The sequence below is a fragment of the Papaver somniferum genome, chromosome 7, assembly GCF_003573695.1.
Source record: "Papaver somniferum cultivar HN1 chromosome 7, ASM357369v1, whole genome shotgun sequence".
Taxonomy (NCBI): domain Eukaryota; kingdom Viridiplantae; phylum Streptophyta; class Magnoliopsida; order Ranunculales; family Papaveraceae; genus Papaver; species Papaver somniferum.
In genome coordinates this window covers 255089982-255112835 of record NC_039364.1, presented here as the reverse complement: position 1 = coordinate 255112835, position 22854 = coordinate 255089982, and the positions used below count along the sequence as shown (strand labels likewise).

The 22854-nt window shown below is 35.1% G+C and overlaps 1 long non-coding RNA gene and 1 pseudogene across 1 annotated transcript; both read right to left on the bottom strand.

The window, feature by feature from the left end:
- Window positions 1–13049: 13049 nt before the first annotated feature.
- Window positions 13050–22439, bottom strand: LOC113296388 (annotated as a pseudogene).
- LOC113293646 lies at window positions 17156–17863 on the bottom strand. Its single transcript, XR_003332423.1, has 3 exons — window positions 17702–17863; window positions 17309–17592; window positions 17156–17224 (listed from the first exon to the last, which is right to left on the bottom strand). It is a non-coding gene; the product is annotated as an uncharacterized LOC113293646 (long non-coding RNA).
- Window positions 22440–22854: the final 415 nt, after the last annotated feature.

Below are 22854 nucleotides of genomic sequence, written 5' to 3'. Positions count from 1 at the left end.
TTGCAAATGTTTGAAAATACTTCCTCTATTACTAATACTTTTCGTAGAGTTTATTTAACACTGTGAGAGTATATGGATTATTTTGCCGATTAAATACTCCAATTTTTGATTCCAGTTTGATTGCTGGTGACGAAATTATGATCGTAGTGACAATATTATGTTTACTCATTTGTAGGAACCAGACACTATCATTGCCATCTCAAGTTTGGGAAGAACAAAACATAACCATAGAAAACGAACCTTTATGGCTGCACAAAGCAAAACATAGTACTCACCCTACACACCATTAACTCTAAAATCACAGTTAACTTACCCATTTACTCAACACTATTAAGAATGTATATATTTTGTACGGCTCGTCATAATCTGACATCATAATTACTGGTAACCTTCAAACTCCAAGCATATTCTTTGATCTTCTCGGTCACACAAACAGAACGAGTAAACAAAGAATTAGAGATAAAATTAAGGCCTGTAAGTTCTACCGCTATAAATGTTGGGTGCAATAATCAAAAACAAGGAAAAAATCAAATAAGAAAAAGTTATTGATACTTAGCTCCTTTATAGTGGAAGTGATCGATTTGATGAAACAGACGAGCTTCCCAAATCCCCGCAACAGCAACAAGGCAAAACTTTGGAAAAACAAAGTGAGTCACGTGTTCAACACGTTGTTCTTAAGACATTAGCGCCCGGATACATTCAAGAGTGATGCTATAGCCCTCACAGGACAGATATCTCCAGGATAAAACACCCTACTACACCTACTACTAGTATATGTAGTAGATGCTCAAACTTGAGCTTGGCAACTCCGAAAAAACCGTTAAGGAAAATCGCGAACGCTTAAGAAACGCTATAAAATATTTTCCCTTTAAGGGTCCCTCTAAAATATAGAGAAACCCCTTTCCCATAGATTTTACAAAATAGTGAATTTGTTTATATAATTGACAAAAACAACTTAAGAAGAGGAACTTCCCGATGTGAGACTCAAAGGTTTATATAGTCTCTTAAAACTACTAAAAACACGGAAACTCCACAATGTGGGATTAATAAGTTTCATTCACAAAGAAAACAAAATTAAATTTATTTAGTTAAAAACCTTAAAACAACAATTAATTAATATTGTTTCCAACAATCCCCCACATGAATGAAAACCTCAATAAAACATGAAAGTACAGATAGATCTTGGTAAATCAACATCCCAATCTCACGACCCAAACATACTGAACAAATATACGGATCGTGCAAGTGTTGAAACCATACTAGTCCTTTCTACGTCCTCTCCCTTACACAACAGTGTGTTGACCCCAGGGCCATACTATGGATTGCAAAAGTCATATAGTATAGAGAGCTTTCATCTTTAGTTCCTCACAAGTGAGACTAAAGGTTCCTTTCACCAAAGTGAAAAAGCATGAACTAGTGAACCCTTAGTGACCCTTAGGTCCTAAGTTCCAGTAATACCAAAACCATTAAAACGAAAATCACATAAAAAAAGCGCAGGAAATACCATTTTAGGCAGAGGTGTCCATGAGGTCATGAACCTTTGCTTAGTGAGATATTACCGGAATTACTTGCTAGAGACAGTGAACTATGTCTTGAACTGCTAGCGTTTGATGTAATTCGCGATAACAACCACGGATGATATCTCCAAGGGTGCTGCCAAGCTCATGCCGTTTTGTCCAATTTGACCCTGGGCATATCCTGTTTCTCAGAATGCTCTAGAGAATCAAAGCTCATATTCTCATAGGAAGTGGACCAACTTCCTCATTCAGATAGGTGAGTTTCCATCAAGAGTATTACTGCTACACCCCACTTCAATCTTAAATTGAAACTATAGAACTCATTAAGACTTCTTAAAAGTCATCCTTCACATGCAGTCACACTATCACGTCTACATCATAGGGAAGGGACAGAGAATGAAATTCTCTGATAGTGTTTACCTTTACCCACCACGAATTAGTTGTCTCATTCGAAACCTTGATCTTGGGATCTCTAGTCAGCAAGGTTGAGTATCCTTCATGGCAAGTTTAATTTATGAGCTTAAGCCCCATCCCCTTCGATGCATTTTTAACTATCTCTTTGGATAAACCTTTTTTCAAAGGTTGCGCGATATTCTCCTTGGACTTTATCCAATCAATGGAAATAACGCCGATTGAGATTAGTTATTTTTAGCTTTAGCTATTATAGCTTGGCTAACACAATGTATAGATATAGCTGGCAAAGGCCTATGCCAGAGAGGAATGTCTTCTAAAAAGCATCTTAGGCACTCGTCCCCCTCTCGTGCTTTATCTAACGCAATACTCTCAGATTCCATAATGAATTGAGCAATATATGTTTGTTTGGAAATCTTCCAAAAACAAACCCTCATGCTAGAGTGAAAACATATCCATTCGTAGACTTATACTCCTCTGAGTCAACTATCCAGTTTGCATCACAAAGTCCCTCAAGGACAGCAAGATACCTTTCATAAATCAAATAAAAGGTAACAGAGTATTTTAGGTACCATAATACTCTACTTAGTGCATCTGAATGCTCTTGCTCTGGACTACAAGTATATCTACTTAACTTACTCACAATATAGGAAATGTCTGGACTCTTACAATTCATTAAATTCATCATACATCCCATAACTCTTGAGTATTCAAGTTAAGATACTCCATTACCCTTATTTTTCTTGAGTCTACAAGAAGAATCATATGGAGTAAAAGCAGGCTTACAATCAGACTGATTGTATCTCTTAAGCACAAATTCAACATAATGAGAATGACTAAGACTATAAATGTTTGATTATCTTCTAATCCTCATACCTAAGATTACATCAAAAGGGCCTAAGTCTTTTAAGTCAACGTTCTCATTCAGTGCATGTTTTTAGTGGAATTAATCACATCTATGTTTGTATCAAGTATAAGCATATCATCAACATACAAGCATACAATCACACAGACATCCTTAACAAGTTACTTGTAAATATACTTGTCAGATTCATTAACTTAAAACCATTACACATTATCACATGATCAAAATTTTCCATGTCACTGTTTACGTGCTTATTTTATAAACCATACAAAGATTTGTTCAACTTACAAACTTTGTCTTCATCACCTTTCACTACAAAGTCCTCAGGTTGGTCTATGTAAATTTATTTATCTAATTCACGGTTTTAGGAAAGCTGTCTTAACATCCATCTGATGTATCTCCAAGTTGCTTATGGCAGCAATATCAATTAGCATCTCAACAGAAGTAATTCTCGTCACAAGTGAATAAGAATCATGGAAATTTACACCTTCTTTTAGTTTATAGACTTTAGCTACCAACTTAGCCTAATATTTTTCCACAAATCCATATATCTGACGTTTCCTCTTAAAGACTCATTTACATCCCATGGTTTTACTCCCTAGAGGTAAACTAGCAAGCTCCCAAGTCTGGTTCCGACGAACTGAGTCCATTTCACTAAATGAAGATTCTTACCAGAATGGGGTTTCAGTAGATATCAAGACTTCTTTACAAGTCCGAGGCTCAGACTAAGCTAGGCAAGTTATGAAGTCGGTTTCATAAGAAGTCTCAAGTCTAATTGTTTTACTTCTCTTAGGCTCAACTTTAACTTCATCTTCCTTTAAGATAAGTATTGAATATTTGAAAATAAATCTAGGGGATCAACAACACATCTCTAGTGAGGTACATGACTAAGAATAAACATGTTCAAAGAACTCAGCATCCCTAGATTCCGCAATAAAATTCACACCAAAGTCAGAAAAAATAAGAACACACAACCAAAAATCTATATGTAGAAGTATACTCAGCATACTTTATATAAAGACACAATCGACATTTTTGGTTTCTATCTAGTTCTTTTATGAAGAGGAATGACAAACTTAGTCAAACACCCCCACACTTTGACGCATTCATAAGAAGGTCATCTACCTTTCCATATATACTCATCTGATCCTTAAAAGGGTACTCTATTCAGGATATACTAGTTAAGAGGACTGCCTCCCCCCACAAGGCCGCAGGTAATCCTGAACTAATCAACATGGTAATTGTTATCTCCTTAAGGATACAATTATTATGTTCAAGGCTTCCAATTGGTTTTCAACTTCAAGTTTATACATCTTAAGGCTTCTTAGGCATCATCCTTATCCTTAAGCAAGTATACAAGATAGTACCTCGTACAATCATCTACGAAAGTTATAAACCATCTTTTACCACAGAGGTTTTGGGTTGAACTCATGTCAACTAGACCTAACTGAATTAATTCTAAGGGCTTAGAATTACTCTGAACATTTGTGCTAAAAGATTTTATATCATATTCATTTTACTTTTGTGTTCAAGATCCAAACTAAATTTGGGTACGCATCCTATGCTAGGCAGTTTATGCATTGACTTATAATTTTATGGTTCCAAGTCTACCATGCAAAACATTCAAAGACACACAAAAGAAAGCACAAGAATCAATTATGTTCACTTCTTCAGATTTTCCTTTAAGCTTATGTAGACCCTAAGTCCTATAACTGTTGCCTAAAAAATTGCTGCCCTTAGTTATAACAAGTTTTCCACATTTAATTAAGATCTTCAATCTTTTACCATCTTCAAGAGAACAAGACACAAGATTCTTGCATATGCTCGGAACATGAAAACTTCATTCAGCGTGAGAATATTACAGATATGAGCTTATGCTCGAACTTTCCCTTTTATGCAACCTCTGTCGCAGATGAGTTACTCATATCGAGTTTCTCGACATCCCTTATCCTCTGATAAGAGGTGAACAGGTCCCTGTTTCAACAAACATACTTAGTGGCTCCAGAGTCCACCCACCAGTCTCTCACATTGGTTATTAAAATAACTTCCGACATCATGTCAATGAACTCGTTTTAATTTGTTTCAACTAAATTATCATTAACTTTCAACTTATTAAGGTTTTATGTTGTCTACACTTTACTGTTGTATGGCCAGGAATTTTACAAACATAACAATCACCCTTAATTAAAGTAATGCCGGATTCAGTTTTACGAAACATACCTTTCTTATGAAGACTACGCTTAAGTTGTATTTGATGTTATCGCCTTTGTCAGCTTTGGAAGAATTGTGTTCATCCACATGCGCCTGGTAGCCATGTTCCTTTTCAATTTCATGTCACAATCCTCGTTTATACTCTGACCACATACACGGTAATTTACCAATCACCTAATACACCACATCTCACAAATCTTAGTTCCGAATCGGAAAATAATATATGAGTTTTGAAGATAATATCTAGATCTACAAACTTCGTTTGAATCACCATTTCAAAAAACTCATGGTTACCCCATAAAAACTACTTTAGTTAACAACAAATTTCTGCCCGTCAGAATTTTTCAGGAACGTTTCTCTGCTTTGTAAAATATCAAAAAACTATTTTTACAACTCCAAAATTTTTGAAATTTTACGTGGGTAACTATCAGGATGTCTACTACGTTGTGTCAAAGGGGTTTATTGAAATTCCTTCTAGGATGATAGAAAATTCGAAACTCCACAGCTGACCAAAAATTCGTTTTTTATTTTTCACTCCATGATTATTACAAACGATAATGTCTTAAGATTGTTGGGTGAAATAATCAAAAACAAGGAAAAAATAAAATAAGCAAAAGTTATTGATACTTAGCTCTTTTATAGTGGAAGTGATCGATTTGATGAAACAGACGAGCTCCCCAAATCCCGCAACAAGGCAAAACTTTGGAAAAACAGAGTGAGTCACGTGTTCAACACGTTGCCCTTAAGACATTAGCGCCCGGCTACACTCAAGAGTGATGCTATATCCCTACACTCAAGAGTGATGCTATAGACCAAACAGGACGGATATCTCTCCGAAAAAACCGTTAAGGAAAATCGCGAACGCTTAAGAAACGCTATAAAATGTTTTCCCTTTAAGGTCCCTCTAAAATATAGAGCAACCCATTTCTCATAGATTTTACAAAATAGTGAATTTGTTTATATAATTGACAAAAATAACTTAAGAAGAGGAACTCCCCGATGTGGGACTAAAAGATTTATATAGTCTCTTAAAACTACTAAAAAAACGGAAACTCCACAATGTGGGACTAATAAGTTTCATTCACAAAGAAAACAAAATTAAATTTATTTAGTTAAAAACCTTAAAAAAACAATTAATTAATATTGTTTCCAACAATAAATGCACAAGAAAATAAGTAACCATCTCTGGACTCATGGTATTCGTCATTGAATTTTCATGGGCTCAAAATTGTCATCATATGGCAAAATAAGAATTGCTACTACGAGAATTCATTCTCATTTTCCACATACTTCAAGATATATAGCCAGCATGCTAACATGCATAGCCCAAAGGATGCCCTATCAGCTGCTGCAAGAGGTACTAGCAGTAGTAACAACAACAGTGAATGTGGTTGTGCGATGAACAAAACAGTTGGAATTGGTAGTGCTGATACTACTGAGTGTATCATTCTTCAATCTAATAATGCATAAACAGCAACAACAATGGCGTCTTACGGTTTGGGGTTTGAACCAGGCTCTGTCCGGGTTGAAAACCAACCCATGTACAGTCCTACGGACAATATATTTAGGGTTTCTTCTTTTTCTTTTTCTTTTTTCATTTTAGAATCTTCCAAACCTCTATGTTCTACGGTGAGCTCCTTATTTTTTTTGTATTTTCAGCAGGGTCGCCTGAGCTGATCATAGACTTTCACCCATACAAAGAAATATAAGTTATAATTATGAAGAAGAAGAGGAGAAACCAAATCAAGAGGTGTGTTAACAAGCAGAGAATCCCAGAAGAGAGCTCCAGATTATTTATAACCAGAAAGGACGATAGTAGTGCTGATGAACCTGATCAACAACAGCTGCAGCTTCCTGATGAAGTATTTGCCGAGCATATTCTCACCAGACTGCCAGTTCAAAGTTTGAAGGACTTACGTGTTGTCTCTAAGCTCTCTGGTACAACTCTATTTATAAAGATCCTCGATTTATATCCTCCCATTTTCAGCGATCCAAAAAAAATCCTTTTCTCATATTTCATCTACTTAATTCTCATGTGCGGTTTATGAGTATAAGATATCTCATATTCAGTATAGATTTATCCCGTGATAATAATGGTGGTGGTCATTATGATTATAATACGGTACTTGCAAACAATGTCGACATACAAAATGATCTTGTTTTTCATAAACTTTCAACTTTTACTACATTGAATGAAATAGTACTGGTTAGTTATTGTAATGGGCTCGGATGTTTTACACAGAGTTGTTCCAGACGTCCTACCTTTATGATCCAAAACCCAAGCTGGGGTCTTGAAATTTTAAAAACTACTTTCCCACGCCGAGATAATTATATCAAATCCTGTTACGGTTTTGGGTTCGATTCATTAACAAATGAATACAAGGTGGTTACAGTTCTTTGTAATACTAATAAGCATGTGAATGATGGTGGTGATCAGTTGTTTATGTGCATGGTCTATACTCTAGGAACTTGTTCGTGGAGAGAAACAGATAGTGGCCCACTTCTAGTAGGTTGTGCACCAAGTGGGATAAGGAGGATGTTAAGGATGAGTTTTTCTAATTCTGCTGTCTTCGCGGGTGGTTTTCTTTTTTGGAGGATATTTGCTAGAGAAACGGATAGTGGTTATGAGAGGGAGATGCTGCTCTTGTTTGATCTCCATGATGAGAAGTTTCAGTTTGTTCGCATCCCAGCTGAATGTGCCTCAACGACAACAGCGGAAAGGATGCAAGTAGTTGATCATCTTCTAGTGATCAAAGGATCTCCATGTGTTGTGGTTTTCGAGAAATTATTATTAACCAATGGTCACCATGTTAATCATCCTCGGCAGCAGCAGACCAATAGTCCTTTGTGCTGTTGTTGTTGTTGTACTTGTATGTGTTGAAGGATAGAACCAAGCAAGTATGGGTCAAGGAGACGGTTGATGTTTGTACCACTAGTTTCTCCTCTTTATCCTCTTCTTGGGTCTCACCAGAGAAATCCTGCTGTTGTTGCTTAGACGGAACCGCTTCACCTCCTATTCGGATATTGAGTTTTTCTGACGGGGTTTTATTGTATTGGTTTGATGGGATATGTCTTCGCTTATCCGTTGGAAAATAATCTCAAGGTGGTCAAGTGTTCCCCTGATGCCAGGAAGAAATTCGAAGATAAGATGAAAGAGCATCACATTCAAGATGTTGTTGAAAATCATGCTGTTGGAACATCTCGTCCTATACAAGATACCGAGCAAGGTGACCGTGAAGACTGTGGCCGTGCAGTTTGTGTCGAACCACGTTAAGATCTTATGTTCTTATTATCTGTAATTTGTTTCTCTGATCGATCTATGAACCCTCGATACCCATAATTTATTATGGTATCGGAGCGGGGAGATCCGCTCAAATGCTTCCGCTTTCGATCTTTTTTTGTTATCACTTCACCGATTTTGTTCGGACTAAAATCTTTAATAGTCGTCTATTTTTTCTCAATGGGTGATTACTAATTTTATGTTTTTCAGGTCTAAGTGGCTATTTTTCTTTGTTCTCGTGTTGTAAATGGTGGAGTATTCCCATTACAGACGATGTTTGCTAATCTTGTTTGAGGGATTTACTGTTTAGTCCAGAAAACCCGACCCGGGTTACTGGCTAGTCCAGCGCCAAAAAATATTTACTTCCTAGTCCAAAAAAGTTTTGAAAAGAGTAAAATTACTCTACTAACCCTAGTATATAACATTACGTATAATAATACATACGTTAATATGTAGTATACTAGTTACTACTAGTATATACTAGTAGTAATTTGTAATAACTAGTATGTAGTATGTAGTATGTAGTAATAACATATGTAGTATGTAATATACTAGTAGTAACTAGTATGTAGTATGTAGTAATAACATATGTAGTATGTAGTATACTAGTAGTAAGTAGTATACTAGTATACTAGTAGCAATATGTTATGTATTGATACTACATATTGATATGTAGTATGTTATGTAGTATACTAGTAGTAATTAGTAGTAACTAGTATAGTAATATGTAGTATGTAGTATACTAGTAGTAATTAGTAGTAACTAGTAAGTAGTATGTAGTAATAACATATGTAGTATGTAGTATACTAGTAGTAATATGTTATGTATTGATACTACATATTGACATGTAGTATGTTATATATTGATATGTAGTATGTTTGATATGTAGTATGTTATATATTGATACTACATATTGATATGTAGTATGTTATGTATTGATACTACATATCAAAATAATTTATTATGTATTGATACTACATATTTTACCACTAGAACTAGTTACTACTAGTTTACTAGTATACTATACTATAGTAGTATACTAGTTTAGTATAGTAAAATAGTTACATAATTTACTAGTAACAATAAGATATTTTTGTTACTACTAGTACAGTACATATTAATATGTAGTATCACCGTATTGATACTACTAGTATGTAGTAACATACTACTAGTAACATTTACATGTGTTGATACTAATTAGACCTGGAAGGGTGTTCTAGGAATTTATAAAATACACTTTATAGTCTCCACGAAGTTTTTGGATTAGAGAGTAAATCTTTTTCACGGGTGGACTATCCATTAACTGGGTCTGCTAGAACTGGACTAGCCAGTAATTCTTACATCTTGTTTTTGGTGTGTCTCTAATGCATCCACAGAGGTAAGTGGATTTTAGGTTCTCATTCTAAGCTAGAATCACCTGTTTCACTTATCAATGAGTTACTATCTTTCTCGTTACAGATCAACTTCTTGTTGGGTATAATTTTGTTATTCCAATATTCTGATCTGGTCTTGTTCAGGCTTTCAACCAAGCTGGTTTGGTTGTTCTCAATCAACATCATTAGTTTCTTGTAATGGTTTCCGACTATGGATACTACTGTAGACCTAATGATGATCAAGTTTATTATCATACTCGAAACCTTTCGTCTATTGGAACATAATTCTGAGCAAAAGATTGTGTTTCAATTCAGATTTATAGTTTATCTGCTAACCTTGTTACAGGTCATATTAATTGGACCTTATTTTGTTTCCAACTCTTGACCCATACATTTAGATCATAATCCAGGATCTCCAAGATCTTGTTGTCCGCATCTTGCTCTAATCTTATGAGCAGATATTCTTTAAATAGGTAGTTGATCATTATACTACCAACTAAATCAACTTTACATCTTTATGAAAGATGTACGTGTTATCATGTCTCATATTTTTTGGGATATATTCATCATAATCACAATCCATTCTCTATGGATTTTCTCGGAACTTTTCCGAAGTCAGTTTTCATTCCAGAAAACTCTCTTCAACAGTTACACGTCTATCACTATATCTCAGTGACTAACTGTTATTTCTTCTAAACAAACTCTTCATCTGAGTTTTTTAACCATATGTTGGGGATTTATTTATACAACACAATCCATTCACAATGGGGTTTCCTGAAAATCTTTTCGCAACTAGTTTTGATTCACGAAAAACTCTTTTGACGTCCATCTGTGTTCCTCAACTGGACGTACCTTATACTAGTTGTAACTAGTTCATTATGCCTTGTTCATTCGACATTATCATTTGAACAATCAAATTAATTTTATTAGTTTGAGCAACTAATAATTAATGTACTACATCAAGTATTTCTTTCCTGCTCTCAAGTTAGTGGTTTTCCATCTCTAACCATTTTGGTTTCTCCTTAGGGTTTGTGTGATTCCCGGCTATGGCTACACCCACAGGCTTAATAATGATCAGTTTGTGATCATATTCAAAACAAGTCTCTCCTTGAGGAATAGGAGATGCTAATATTTATTTCCTGGATGCAGATATTCAACTGATCGCTGACGCTGAGAACTTAACTTCTTTGAGAGCCTTCATACCCAAAGGAGCTAAAACAACAAACTGTGCTGATATAATATGTATGCATTACACAGGATATATCATGGTATTAGAGGCATCACGCTTCATTGCATTTGCGTATTAATTAAATACTTAAGTTGGTCAGTGAAAGTTCTTGGGATCAGGTAGGGGAAGATATATGTTAATTAACAAAGCCTTGGTTGAAGCCAAAAATGCTGTGTACGCGAAGTATTGCTTTAGAATTAAACTACTTTTTTTCAGAATTTTTTTAGACACATGCGACCTTCAGAACCGCAAAACCACCGGAAAAAACCACGCGACCTTCATATCTTCAGTTTCATGCTCTCCTAACTGACCTATCCCCAGTTTGACGCTCTCGCAACTGACCTATCCCCATATATAAAATTAGGATGTTAGTCAAGGTAATATGTTTACTCATTTTTAAGAACACAAGAAACTGTCAATGCCATCTCAAGTTTGGTTTTAAAACAAACAGACCAATTAATGACGATATGGAAGAACCAAACATGACTACAGAAAACCTCAATGCCTGCATAAAATAAAACATAGTACTACACCATTAACCCTAAAGTCACAGTACTTAACATTATCCCAATTAATCAACACCATTAAGAATAAATATTTTGTACGACTTGTCATAATCTTGCATCATCAACACGGTAAACCCTCAATCCAAGCATATTCTTTCACTTCTCGGTCACACAAACAGAAAGAGTAAACGAAGAAAATAGAGATGAAAAAGTCTGTAAGTCGTAACTATAAAAGGATGCACAAGAAACCATCTCTAAACGCATCATTTTCCTCATTGCATTTTCATGGGATCACAATGGTCATCGTACGGCAAGATAATAGATATAGGATATAGAATTACTTCAAGAATTCATTCTCATTTTCCACATACTTCAAGGATGTATTATCATCCTCCTAATCATGCCAGCCTGCAACGCCCGAAGGAAGCCCTACCAGAAACTGCAGGAGGTACTAGCAGCAGCAGAAGTGGAAGTGGTTGTGGAAACAACAACGCAATTGGAGTCGGTGGTGCTGATACTACGGAATGTATTACTCTTCATTCTAATGCATAAACAACAACAAATTTAGTGATGTTACGGTTTGCGATTGAAGTCGGCATTATATTAATTGTTGCTCCTTTTCACTCCATATTTTCTGTTTTCTTTATGCATGGTTGTTCATTGGATCGAATGTAAATATTACTGAATTGAAGATTTTTTCAGTTTCAAACAAAATCAGAATCTAAATTTTGCGTGTTGTGAATATGAATTGTCCCCATTGAATAATTAATTACATTAAATTATTTCTATAGTTCAGTAGAGAAAATCAAAGGTGATGTATGGTTGATTCAGTCACATTGTCTTAAACAAGCTTTGAAGTTTCGACACTAAAAATTGAACAACTGACCGGTCCATCAAAAAGGACAACCAATGATAGGGGTGTGCGCCACCTCTTCGCTTGTATCTGGCACGAAGGTGTGCAGTTTGACACCTTACATCTCCGGAATTGGACAATCCTTTAGGGTGAATGCAATTATGATCTAGTGAAGTTCAATCAAGTTGGAAAACTGTCCAGTCAGTTAATGGACGAACGGAGGCTGTTCTAACTCTTGATTGCTGGGTTTGCTTTAGCGCGACTCATGGATGGAATAAAATTCCCCCGTCGTTGGAAAGATTTGTCCAAGTCACAACTCCCGGCTGGAACCAAATGTTCCAGTGGTGAGAAAGACATCAAAGAGAAAATACAGACCTGGATTTCGTAACATTTGATTATTTCAGTGGAATCGTTTGAAGTCATTAAGATAAGGTATGGAACTTTCAACTCAACAATCAACAAATATTCAACTAAAATTAACCGATCAAATTCTTATGTCAGAAAAGACAAATGGCTTTAGGTGCTCAATTACATATATATGAATAGGATGGCGTGAATATATTATACATATCAAGACGAATCATCGATTATAAATAAAATGAGATAATTTAAACAAAAAATACAACTTAATTTAACAAAACCAATGAATAATATACAACAAAACGAGCATATCAATTTCAATATTTATAAAATCAAGACTAGGAATGATATAATTATCCCATTTTTGAAATGAATTTGAATGGATGTGAGATATAACGTGGGCTGAACTTCGAGCATTTTCCCCTCGTAAATCAAGGGATTGAATCTAACAAATAGTTGGGCTGGGCGAACGAGGACCCTTGAGAAAGCTTCTGCAAAGCTTCATCCATGCCTCCCTACTTGGTTCATTTGCCACTAAACTTGCTTTGGCCATTTCAGCATGAGAATCCTGTGGTACCAAGAAATGGCAAATCAATAAGCTTCGTCCATGTACATTACATGCATACATATATAGATGTTTCTCATACACAAGCAATGCTCAAGTACGGCGCTATATTAGCTAGAACCAGGATGATACTGCTGTTATCTCACATAAAATGGGTTTTTTACTTTTTTATTTTTGCCAGTTAATAGAAAATATAAAGGTACCCACTTGAATGATTTTTTCCTTCAGGGCACGATCGAGCAAGTTAAGTACTATGTCCTTGGTGTATTCGGGGTGACCTTGTATGCCCATGATGTGATCCCCAGATATAAACATCTCGATCCCTGTACTGGTCGACCATGCCAACACTTCAGCTGAATGGAGGCAATTCAGTTACCTATTAAAATGAGACAAGTAAACAAAATCAGAACAAAGGAATGGTTTTTGGTCTTGTTAACATGTCCGAAGGGAGTGTACCTGATCACGGTGAAATTCAATTAGAGAGAGGGTTGTGGGGATCTTTAGGGAGTCGCATAGACTTGCAGACGCTGACAGGTTGATGTCTACAACTCCGACATCCCAACCTGCAGCTCTTCCTGTTTTACCTCCTAACGCACGACCCAAAATCTGCAATGTTAACAACAACCTAGCTCAGTGTTTTTCTCTTTAGAGTTATACGTCTTAAATATTCCAAGATTTCGATGCTGACGAAATTTCATTTTCTTAAATCTTCCAAGTTGAATTTCGACAGAGAGTTCGTCTTACATATTTCAAAATTTTGATGTTGACAAATTCATTGATATTACCACGTACCTAGTAACTTTACCGCTATATTACGATGGAATCGGCTCAACTATAAGTCTATAACTAATCTTGATTAAAGAAAGGCTAATAGAATAAAACTTGATTAAATGTCACGGTCTGTTGCTTTTCTGTTGTAAAAAAAAAACGTGTTGTTACCATTTATGAATGTTGCAAAGAAGTAGTACCAAAATCCTTATCGAACTAATACCCGTAGGACATGAGCACATGGTGATGAGACCCACGAAGTAAATGCAGACAAGTGAAACAACAAAATTTTGATCTGGAATCATTTGATCGTGCGATATTCCTGTCTCACTGCTTTTATCTATATACATTATTGTTGCTTTTAAACAGAGCTTAATTAAGAAAAGAGTCGTGCTTTTACTTATTCCGGTTTTAGCCTAAAACGAAAAAGTGATTTGCAGAAACAAAGGAAGTATCGACCATTAAAATTGTGAATTTATAAAAATCGAAATCCATAGATTGAAATCTGAATTAATTAAATCATATATACCTGATGACCGAAACAGATGCCAAAAAGACGTTTCTTAAGAGAAATAAGCTTCTTCAAAAGATTCAAAAGCTGAATGATCCAAACATCATTCCCATGAGCATCACTAGCCACTACAAGAAAAGTTGGATTAAGCGACCAGACATTTTTGTTTGGAAAAGTCCATATTGAGTCGCTCTAACCCTTAAAGCGACTTAATTTGGCTCTCGCTCTCGAGTTGCAAAAGGTGGGATTTCTACAAGTCTAGAGCATCTAGGCAATCGCTTTAGTAATCAAGCAACTATCATGTAGCGTCTTTTTTCTTAATTGCTTCATGGCTAGACCGACCTCCCTAGAGCAAGCAAACTAGTGATCGCTTTAAAGCTAGACCAACCATAATAGAGCAAGTGAAAAACCTGAAGTTGGTTGCTTACATTTTTGAGCTACCAAATGTTTTGCCCTGAAGTTGGTTGCTTACGTTTTTGAGCTACCGAAGTTGGTTGCTTAAATTTTTGAGCTACAAAAATTTTTGCCCTGAAGTTGGTTGCTTACATTTTTGAGCTACCTAACTTTTTGCCCGCTACATCTGTTGTTCTGGTGCCGGAAGTATCTGGCCTATTTCGATTTAGATAATCCTAAATTGAAATTAAAATTAAAATTATAATTAAAATTGATACTAAAACAAATTATGAACCAAATTAAAAACTGAATCATGTTTTATTATATCACATAGATCAATTTACATCATTTCTTAAAAAAAAGACAATCCTTAGAGGAACAAAAAGATCAAAAATACAAACTAATCATTTCTTTAAAAAATGATGATTACAATTTCCTTAATTTTGAAACTAAAGATGAACACTCCTTCGACTTTGTAGCACCAAGCTCATAATAAGAGATTCATACTGCCATCATTTATCATTCATCATTCAAGTGTAAAGAAACCAGCAAATCCAGAATCTCCACAACTTGTAGTCTGCTCTTTGCCCAAATGGATAGATGCAGTTGGAGGATACTTGGTAATTAACACCTGTAGAATTTCCAAGAGATTCAAACAAGTTAGTTTTCACGAGAAACACAAAGAGACGAGATTGATACTATGAATTTAACAAACTGCAGGAAAAAAATGAACCAGAATAACAAAAGGCGAAATGCACAGTTAGTTCTTATATATAGGATTTTTGAGAAACTTTTCATTGTTAGGTTGAAACTGCAAAGTTTAAGGATCACTATCAATTAAGCCAACCTACAAACCAACCTACTACCGCAAGATGTCTAAATCTGAAATGAGTAACAACGTAAAATGTAAGGTTCAAATGACTACAGGTCCAATAAGGAACAACAAACACGGGAGAGGGACTCGCTATAAAAATACCCAATATACTGTCTAGTAGCATTTTAGAGGCCATACTAACCATTCCGCAACACCTAAAAAGGCATAATTGTGCCCTTTCAATCTGCACTCTCGTATTATCTGCATCAACATGTATTCAATAAAACATCAAAAATCACCAGCAAATTCATCCACAAGCACATGGAAAAAAAAATCTCAAATGGAATCAATAGTTTTACTAATTAATTCAGACAAACTGTACGGATTTTCATCATATTTACAGGACAGTTTTTTTTTGTAGCAGATGTTTTTGAGAAATCAGAAAACCATATAGTAGGTAGTCAAGACCATGTTCTGTAAAGTGATAACTATTTCCATTCACCAAAAGCACTCTGTAACCCTATATGCAAAAGTACTAGTTTAATTGGATTACAATCTAACCACATACTTTATGTTCATTGAAACTGGAATGGAGAAATCTCAATTAAAATAAACTAAATGAATATCAGTTGGTTCTCTGTATCAATATGAATATCTTTTAAAACTGATAATAGAGCTACTACAGCTTAGAAGAAGAAGAAGCCTACTTCTACAACTGTTTTATGTTCCAAATCTACGTTCTCCTGCATCTCCAAATCTAGGAATTATAAACCTGCAAAATAGAAGACGCCATCTCGAATTTTAGAAGGTTTAAGCCAATGATCATTTATTCTTCAATTATTGTATATTCCCAGTGAGAAAATTACCTCTTCTCATTTACTGTGGGGTCGATTGTCCCAGTGTACACATGAAGCCTGAAAATTTCATGAACAAAAACATTTATTCAGTCTAGAAGGAAGAGAATTACGACATGACTACAGTAACACATAAAACAAGTGACTAAATTTTACCTAGAAAAGTTCTCTCTTAGCTTCTGAAGAGCTGGAGGAGCAGCTAAGGTCGATATTTGAGAAGTACAAATAGTCAGCAATAAGAACTAAATATAAGAGATACAACTATTTGACATTTTATATATTAGCATGCATAAGATAGAAATCCTAGTGAGCAACAATCATTTTGATGGGTGTTCAAGAGATCTAAACAACATCATGCAATCTTGACTACTCACTTTCCACACCACAAACACCAGAACAATAAAACAAGAATCGAATCTCTTTGCACATACACAATATGAAGCTAAAGAATCATATCCTGAACACATAAACTTGTAATAACAATATACCATCATCAAGCATGCGGTCCCAACCCAAACCACGGTGGATAAGATGCTTCTTAAAGCCTCAGTAATCTATATTAACCGGAAATACACGATATAATATCATCAGTGGCAAAAAAAAACCCACAATTACATAAAAAAAAGACTTGAAGCTCGATCCCCTTGAGCTCTTCAATCCTGCACCAATTGATATCTTTCAAATACTTGAGAGCACCTTCGTCACGCTCTGTGATCTACATTCCAGAAAGAGTAAATTAAACCAACAATTCTGGAATCTTATTCCAACAAGGAGAAAAATGGCTAATAATATCACTTACCTCCTCCATCAAAACTTCATTTTTCTTCACAGCATTGAGCCAAAAAACTTCATTTGTCTTTAATTGAAACTTAACCATTGCCTTGGTTTCGTTAACCTTGGCCTCCAAAAATTCCTGATGTGTCACAAGAGTACCTCTAAAGGTGTACAGGATTCAACCAAATCCCTACATACTCCCGCTGTCCATACGAACCCTTGTTCAGGCCTTTACACAAACACTTGGTGTGCGTTTTGCTGATTACAGAGAACTAACCCATTCTGCCGTAGTATGAGCTCTCTAATCCCCTGCAAACACGAATTTATTGGTTCAAACACAGATCCAAAAACTTTAGAAAAACAATCAAACAAACAAAATCAAAAACAAAACAAATCCGAAATCCCCACAAACTCATACCTTCTCCAATTCTAAGCTTATCAGATTCAGTCGGACCAGCAATTGAAATTGGATTTGTAACACCAAGCTTCTTCTTCACCATTGACACAAACGGTGATGAACCGCCACTCTCACCCTCCAAGACCCCCATTTCACGAACCCTAAAATATTTTTAAAATTTTTTTTAATCTTCAAACACGCGCAAAATATATTTATGAATCGATGAAATCAAACTAGAATTCGTTGTTCTTGAGAGAATTAAGGTTTGACAAGGCAGCCGAAGGTGGGTCTGATAATGAGTTTGCTGAATGGAATTGATGGGTGTTTGAGCTAGGTTGAGATTCCAATCAATTTGGGGATTTCTAAACCCAGATCTGAAATGGGTTTGTCTGAGAGATACAGCAGCGAAGGCAAAAGATTTATGGGGGTTTTAGTGTGTTGGTCGTATGGGAAGTTACCCAGATTTCAGTGAAGATGATAACGACCAAGTTAGGGTTCAAATCAGTGAAGAGTTTGGTTGTGTTCTTTCAGCTCTTGCAATTCAGTCGAAACAATTTCATCTCGATCTGATTTCTTCATCAACAGAAAGATTGGTCTCTCTAGCAATTTCCATCGTCTTTTCTTCGTCTCTTGCATCTCAAAATTACCAGACCCACAGTAGCAGATTAATCTTCATCTTCTCGATTTCTCTGAGTTATGGAGCCGCCATGGCTTCGTTTCTTTCTTCTCTGAATTTGAGATTTGGTTTCTTTTCTTCAGATGTAGGATTTTTGGTTTGCTTCATACTGAAACTGATTCCTTTGTTAAATCACTGGTTAAACAAATATCGAGTGAGGTTATTTTTTTCTGAGGGAGGGGAAGATGAGAGACGATAGAAAAGTGAGTGAATGAAGATAAGTGAGAGAAAAAAAAATCCTTTTATCTAAAACAATTTGAACAACTAAGATGTGGTAGGATGGGGTCATACGGATTATGAAAACATTTGGACGGTATAGATTTATGTTAAGAGTGTCATACGGATCAAGGAAAGTGTGTTTCCTTTGTGCTTTCTCTGTGTTAATACGAACTCATGTTTTCGGTTTAATTATCAATCTTTGACATGAAAAAAAATCCAAAAAAAATATTAATAAATTTAAGACATTGTTATCGACATTCTGATATTAAAAAATCCAAAAAATGTATAAGAATGGATCGGGAAAATGAAAAATGAATTCGATAATTGGTGTGTTTCTTTGTGCTTTCTCTTTGTGTTTTCATGCTTTCTCTTAGTGCTTCCGGTTTGAATTTCGACTAGTCGCATAGGTCATGAAGTAGCTTTAGTTCACACTGGTAAACTCAGGTTATAAGATTCCTAGAGATGGACCACGAAATTCAGAATGGTTCTGTCTTTAAACTTAGCTAGATATATCATCAAAATTGATGAATATAAAGCTCGGTGTTGATTCGAACTTCAAATGTGGTATAACAACATATAAATTATGAGCCAAAAATATTCGGGAGGGTTCTGACTTCAAACTTAGCATGATACATCATCGAAATCGATAAATATGAAGCTCGTTGTTGATTCAAACTTCAAATGTTGTATAACGACATATAAGTTATGAACTTAGAAGCTTCAGGAGGGTTCTGACTTCAAAATTAGCTGGATACATCATCAAAATCGATATATATGAAGCTCGATGTTGGTTTGAACTTCAAATGTGGTATGACAACATACAAACTATGATCCAAGAAGCTCCGGGAGGGTTCTAACTTCAAACTTAGCATGATACATCATCGAAATTGATAAATATGAAGCTCAGTGTTGATTCAAACTTCAAATGTGGTATAACGACATATAAGTTATGAACTTAGAAGCTTCGGGAGGGTTCTGACTTCAAAATTAGCTGGATACATCATCAAAATCGATAAATATGAAGCTCGGTGTTGATTCGAACTTCAAATGTGGTATAACAACATACAAAATATGAGCCAAGAAGCTCCGGGAGGGTTCTTACTTCAAACTTAGCATGATACATCACTGGAATCGATAAATATGAAGCTCAATGTTGATTCGAACTTCAAATTTGGTATAATGACATATAAATTATGAACTTAGAAGCTTCGGGAGGGTTATGACTTCAAACTTAACTGGATACATCATCAAGATCGATAAATATGATGCTCAATGTTGATTCGAACTTCAAATGTGGTATGACCACATACAAACTATGAACCAAGAAGCTCCGGGAGGGTTATGACTTCAAACTTAACATGATACATCATCAAAATCGATAAATATGAAGCTCGGTGTTGATCTGAACTTCAAATGTGGTATAACGACATACATTTTACAATTTATCTCCCCGGGAGGGATCAAACCCTAGTTATTCTGGCATATTGTATGCAAACCCTGGCTCTGAGATCGAAATTTGGCCATGAGTGAACTACTATAAGTCGGAAACTTCGTAAGAACGATGAATCCATCCATTTACATGTAAGATTCCTTTGGAATATACCCTAAAACCTTAAAAAATCTATATTCTGGCATATTAAAAATACATTTACATGTAAGCATTGGCGGTGTGTTTCGGAGGAGGGGAGAGGTGTTTTTCGGAGGAGAGGAAGAAAGAAAGAGAGAACCAGATATGAATTAGAGTTCGAGTGGTTGAGGGATACAACCAATAATGAAAATTAAAATGATCGACGGAACACATTTCGTTTGATCCACTCATACGGATCAAGAAAAAGATCTTGACGGTTGATATTATATTTGGGATGCTCATACGGATTGAGAAGCAAGTGTGTTACTGTTTGTGCTAATACGAACTCATGTATCCGGTTTTGTTGTCAACATTCGACACGAAAAAAAATCCAAAAAAAATATTAATAAATTTAGGACACTGTTATCGACATTATGATATAAAAAAAATCCAAAAAATACATAAGAATGAAACGGAAAAATGCAGTCTGTCTCTACTTCTATTTCTTCGGTCTCGATTCAAAAATAGATTCCTGATTATAAATTAGACCGACATTGTTATCCGAAACCTACTGTTTGGTTTATACAAGTACATCTCAATCGATCGACCTTAGTCAATTTCGCCACATAGTTATCTATCAAATAAACCGAATTTTCGTGGATTCACTTAATTTCACTTGTTATTTGTCAATCTTACCCAATGTCAATCGGCCTCACTCAGATTTTCTCAAAAATCATTAGGTTCTTTATTATCTATCATTTTAATTGAATGTTCATCGACCTTAATTAATTAAAGACATTATTTATCAATCTTGTCCAATATTACTGGATCTCACTCAATTTTTCTTAGATTCCATGAGTTTATATGGGTATCGATCAAATAAACTGAATTTCCTTCGTTTTGACTTAATTTAACTTGTTATCCATCAATCTTACCCAATATCGTTGGACCTCACTCAGTTTCTCTTAGATAGATTGGTTTATCTAGTTATCCATTATTTTAACTGAATGTCCATCGACCTTTGTGTATTTCACCCTTTATCTATCAATGTTATCCAATTCGCTCGACCTTACTCAATTTCTCTTACATAAATTGGTTTATCCAGTTATCCATTATTTTAACTGAATGTCCATCAATAGTTCACCGAGGATGGGAACTACTGACAGTAAATCGGGAAAATTGACCAAGTTCCACCGATTTTTTGAAAAAAAAGGAATTAATGATATAATTTTAAAATTTTCAGGGTTTTGATAAAATACCTAAATCAATTTCATGTTAAATCATAGGAATCAGATTTTTCCGATTCTTCCATTTCTCTGTCCCAAATTTTTTTATTCACGAAATTAGGATATAAATAGTATTTAAGATCATACAAAATTGTGCTAATTACAAAACGAACAAGGAATACGATTTTTCAAATTTATCTGGCCAATAAAAAGCCAAGAGCTAGGTAATGATTGGAAACAAATTTGGTAATTACCTTCCGTTTTCAATTAGATAGAATTTCGAGTAATGGATTAGAAATGGACGGGAACGAACAAGTGAATTATTATCGTAGAAAATATGTAGAACATATAAATTTTGGATTCAATACTACGAATGTGTATAAATCAATTGAATGAAAATGATTAGAAAAATGAGAAAGAATGAGAAACCCACTATAGAACTTCTATTGGAAACCCACCTCGTAAAATTTCTACAAATCAAAATTAAACATCTCAATATCAAACATCAAACACTAGATTGGTGATGGCTTCCCTTTACCATTAATAGAATCATCCACTTTCCTTTTCTGAATTGGTGGTCGCTATACCTTGGTTGCTGAGACAGGTTTTTAGCAGCCAAACATATTTCGAATTGCTGATACATGGTAGCTTGAAGTAAATAGCTACTAACCTACTATTCCACTCTCTATGTAGTACTGGTAAAAATGATGGAGCAACACACAAATTTAATTAGTAGCTACGATTTAATGGGAGCATGTTAATAGCAGCCAAAGTTTTTGGTAATTGCAAACATAGTTATTTAACTATTAAAGCGACCAAAATTTTGAGATCTTGCTAAGATTTTGGTCGCTTAAACTAAGTTTTTTTGTAGTGAGCACTCCCAATGATTACAAAACCATCATATAATTCAAGTTCTTCATCTTTTGGAAACTCACCATTACATACTTGAAACTTATCCCATGTTTCTCCTTCTTCTCTCAATAGGTTAACAAATACACCAAAATAACCTCCATACTTCTTCTTAACAAACTTTGAATCTTGTGCACATAATAAAACCCCGTATCTTCCCATTTCTTTTTTGTTTTTGTTTTTTTTTGTTTTGGTGCTCTATCTAATCTCCCGATGTTTGGGTTTTAAAGAGATGGAAGGTGAAGGAAAAAGTTTTCTGTTTGTTCTTATCTGGAATATGTATATGCAAGGGTGAATGGATTTAATGGCGGAATTGATTTGGAGGTTGTTGTGATATTTATATTTTAAAGTGCCGTTGGCTGGATAAAATAATTACTTTAATGGAAGATACATGCTAAGATTTTGAGATATTGGTGAAAGCTAGAACAGTGCAGCGTTAGTTATATAGACTTATAGTTAGAGCATCCCCAGTGATATGTTTGAATATATGGAAAGTAACTTTGTGCACCCGAGGGTGTACGTTCGTTAGCTCGGACTAAACGGATGTTTGCTTTATTATCCGGGAAATTTCTATTTA